The following is a 4,553-nucleotide window of genomic DNA, read 5'->3' as shown; positions in this document are numbered from 1 at the left end:
GCACCATTAATGTTTCCCATTATGAGACGATGAGCCAGTGCCCCAGCTTGATCTTTGATGACTTTGAGTTTCTGGCATCTCAGGTCCTTGGGTCATGCATAATTAGTCTCTAACAGGTTCTGCCTTACCACAAAACCCAGCACCACCACTGCAAAGCACTCCTATCGTCCCTATCAGAACCAGCATCCAAGGACAGTCATTAACAGTACTGCTGGCCATCAATCCCACCACCATAACTGTCCATCACCAATGTTCAGGGCGCTGTGACCTCAACACCGTTCCAGTCCTCAACGCCAGTAGTGCCACCGTTACTGTTACTTTTTAAATTCTAAGACGTTTTTACTTTTCAGATTTTAAGACGTATTTATTTTATATATCCGGGTGTTTTTGCCTGCATGTATGACTGTGCACCATGCGCATGCGTGGTTCCTCTGGAGGTCAGAAGAGGGCATGGTCCTCAGATTCACCGGGACGGAGTTACAGATAACCGTGAGCCATCACGTGGACAACACAAACCCAGGTTCACTGCAAGGACAAGGCATGCTCTTAACTGCCGAGCCATCTGGCCCCAGTCACTCCTGTTTTTATCCCTAGTCTTTCAGATACATCTTAGGGTCCATTTATACCCCACCTTAGAGCTTTCACATGGGCAAGTGGCCAACTTGAGAGAACGGGCTGGTGAGAAACATTTTCAAAGGTAGCTAAAGAGAATTATTCAGTTTCACAAGAGAAACTTGAATTTTAGTTGACTTCTTTCCTGGAGAAACACATCACTAGCCTTATTAAGGTATCTCACCATGTTATCTGCAGTACAAGGAAAACCATTTGATATGTCTTCTTTCTTAGAGGGACTTCAAGGAGAAGAGAACACGCTGCTTACCATGGAGATGATCTGACATGGACCAGCCTTGCCCAGGAACTTTATTTTTTTTCCAAAGTCAAGGCTGAGAACAACAGTGAGTCCACTAATAAATAAGAGGTCTGTGGTCAAAGATCTGTGGATGCTGTTAACAAGAAATACAATTTTAATACGATTCCAGTCGATGTGCGCTCAGGGTCAATAACGGAGAGAAAGAAGTCCACGTGGATGGGGGAAAGTTTAAAAAAAAAACTCTTCCTGGAGCTGAATTCCAGAAAACTGTGCCTTGGAATAAATTTAGAGCCCTCCCTGACCCCCCTGAAAGAATCACATAATTTGGGTGAATATAAAAATCATAATCACAGCTTTTGAGCCAAAATGATGGGCCATTTCTAAATTCTAATGGAAGGGTCACTTCTGTTCCCCAGTTGTCCTGTCACCTGCTAGCACTTATTCATGGCACGCGGTAACTATCTCATGGTCGATGTCCCACTCTTGAATGGATATGTGGATACTTCACAAGGACAATGGAATCATGGAAGGACCGTGCCCTGGCGGATATATGCACTGGCTCTCTGAAAGCATCGGAAGCCAGATCACTACCTGCGTGGTGAGAAGCACGACCGGAAAAGGAAGCTAAAATTAAATGCCTTCTATTTGTCATGATGTTTTGGGTAAAATAAGAGAGTGAAAAGACAGAGAACGGAATTCTTGTGGGGAGGGCGGTAATGGGAGGAGGAAGAGGAGGGGAACACCCATATAGAAGGGGAGGGAGAGGGATTAGGGGGATGTTGGCCTGGAAACCGGGAAAGGGAATAACATTTGAAATGTAAATAAGAAATACCCAATTTAATAAAGATGGAAAAAAAACCCCACAATGGCAGAATTGTAAGTAAAGTGAATAGCTTGCAAAGTCAAAGGAATAGAAAAGAAAATATAACTTGTTCTAGGGATCGCAGGAGACATGAGTAGATGGGAAGACAGCAGACACCAAAGGTGTATGGAAAACTGAACATTAAGGAAATTACATCCGTTAGCAGTGCCTCTCCGCAAAAGTAAACTCAAACTCCCCCACCCCTAAACAACAAAACTTTCTGGGTTCCATTTAGAAGATGAAATGCCAGAAGCCCGTGGGAACATAAAAAACCGCGACTGGCTCAGAGTTAAGAGGGTTATGCCTTGTTTTGGAACCAAGTGTAATGAAAATGTAAGTCTATGACAACGGTGGAGAACTGGAAGGATGCACAGTGAGGGGCGCTGGGAATTTACCGAGGTGAATTCTGACTGTCTGTTCTGAGGTGTAGCCTTTGCTCCTGTGGGATTCAGAGCTTCTAAGAACCAAGAGAAATACGGACAGTTAGGAGTTGAAGCTCTCTTAGAGAGCAGTGATAGAATTCTGGTCTGTGCATATTTTATTCGTGTTCAATCACAAAAAACCAAAACAAAGAAGGAGGGTCAATGCCTCTGGTAGAAAATAATTACAGAATTTCATGCTGAGGAAAAGTGGGTCTCTAACGAATGAGTTCTGAGGGTCCATATTATAAAAGCATATCTTTTTAGTTTTTTTTTTTAAATTTTGATCCTAAGTAGGCATGCTTTCATTAGCCTTAAAGAGAAAAACATTTTAGTTTTATAGTCAGAATAAGAATGCACAGTTCGTTGTAAAAAAAAAGGTGGGGGGTGGGCCTAGGGTCATGTCTCAGAGGTTAAGAGTGCTTGCTGATCTTGAAGAGGATTGCAAGGTCCTTCTCTGAACCCACATCAGGTGGCTGAACCATTTTAACTCCAGCTGCCTGGAGTCTCACTTCCATTTTGTATAGAAACACACACACACACACACACACACACACACACACACACACACTTAAAACACATTCTTCCTTACCCCCCTTCATTATTTTCTTTATTTCTCTCACTGTTTTGCCTTCAAAGAGCCAAGATTACCTGGACAGGCTTAACCACCTAAGGGAATGTCTCAGAAGCTCGAGCATTGACCTCAGTTCTCTTTACCTTCCTCGTATCAACTTCATATCCCTCAGATTTCCTTTCAGTTTGCCAAAGTAAGGTCAAGAAATCCACAGAACATCTCGCCTCCCCTCTCTGTGGTCTCTCTCTCTCTCCTTGGCTCTCTTGTTCCTTACTCTCCCTCTGTCTCCTAATTTATCAAGATGAGTGGGCGTACAGTATAAACCGGTCAAGGCTATTCTGCAGGTCAGTATTAGTAAAACGCACCACACCATATACACATGGGTCTGTAAAGTTAACAAGCTTTCCCTATATTACAAAAAGGCAAAGGTCAGTGATTTTTGGCTCAAAGCAAAGTTAGTGTTTTTATTACAGCTTTTTTTTGCGTGCTTATGAACAAAATGTAACTTCAGATTAGAAGTTTAGGCTTTTAATCCGGATTGAAAGAATGACAGTTGCTTTGAAAATCAAGTTGGTTTTCTTCTTGACATGTAAACCAAAATATTTTTGTCAGTTATTTTTACCAGAGTGGAAATAAAAGAATTGGTATTGACTGTGTGGCAGGGTTTTAGGCAATCCATGTCAAAACAAGTCAAGAAGAAAGGACACACAATGTATTTGTGCCTGTTTTAGCGGATGATTGAATCCTTTTCTGTTAATAATTTTCTTAATGGAAAATTTAATTTTCATCATATTCACTTTAGTAACACTTTTTACATACTCTATAATACTAAGGCCTTGGGCTACATGCCTCTTATATATTATAGTATTTAGTTTTTATAACAATGCCACAAAGTCTACATTATCCAATATATCTTATTAATGAGGAGACAGCGGTCCAAACAATTTAAATAATTACTGCCTTAAAATGAGAAGAAGATGAATGACGACTTTGAGAGTTGGAGTAGACATGGGTTTGTAATGATTACTGCTTTAATCCGTTTATTTTGTTCGTATGTTTGTCTGTTAGGGTGCATGGGCACAGGTATGTTAAGAAACCAGGCAGGGGTTTGGATCTCCTAGAGCTAGAACCACAGTCAGTTGTGAGCCGTATGTCCTGGGACCTGAACTGTGGTCCTCTGTAAGAGCAGCAAGTGTTCTGATCTACTGAGCCATCTCTTCAGTTTCTCTACTGATTTTGACATATTATTATGTAATACTTCAAGCAAAAAAATGGGGACATATTTCTGAAGTTTAAGATAGACGTTTCTTATGTGATGGAACGGATATTTTATTCATTTATTTTTAAACGTTTATTTTTATTTTGTATCTATGAACGTTTTCCCCATAGTTATGTACTGCATCATTCATTCCTGATTCTCAAAGAGGCTGGAAGAAGACACTGGATCTCCTAAAATGGATGGTTCTGAGCTGCCACGAGGGTGATAGGAACGGAACCTGGGTCCTTGGCAACAGTGCCAGGTGCTCTTAGCTTCTGAGCCATTACTCTAGCCCTGCAATGGATATTAAAGAAATGGAAGTCTTAATTGATTCTGACTTGCAATGCTGTTTTATTATCAAAAATGAGGAATTTAATAACTTTCCATCTGAGTCCTAGCAGCCTTTAATTTTTCCAAAGAATGAGTTCTTAGAGTTAAGCTTAAACAGAAGCCACTGGTTCTAAATTGATGCAGAAAGCCCAGAAACGGGTCCTGAAGGAGTAGTTTTTCCAACTATAGAACTGGATCATAAAGAACTCTCAGGTCACATTCAACTTCAGAAACAAAAC

General features: G+C 40.9%; 1 long non-coding RNA gene across 1 annotated transcript; it reads left to right on the top strand.

Moving 5' to 3' along the window:
* Positions 1 to 347: 347 nt before the first annotated feature.
* On the top strand, positions 348 to 4,313 carry LOC134485767 (uncharacterized). Its single transcript, XR_010064018.1, has 2 exons — positions 348 to 1,469; positions 4,116 to 4,313. It is a non-coding gene; the product is annotated as an uncharacterized LOC134485767 (long non-coding RNA).
* Positions 4,314 to 4,553: the final 240 nt, after the last annotated feature.

The sequence above is a fragment of the Rattus norvegicus genome, chromosome 2 (genome assembly GCF_036323735.1).
Source record: "Rattus norvegicus strain BN/NHsdMcwi chromosome 2, GRCr8, whole genome shotgun sequence".
In the NCBI taxonomy this organism is placed as follows: Eukaryota; Metazoa; Chordata; class Mammalia; order Rodentia; family Muridae; genus Rattus; species Rattus norvegicus.
This window is presented reverse-complemented; position numbering and strand designations above follow the sequence as displayed.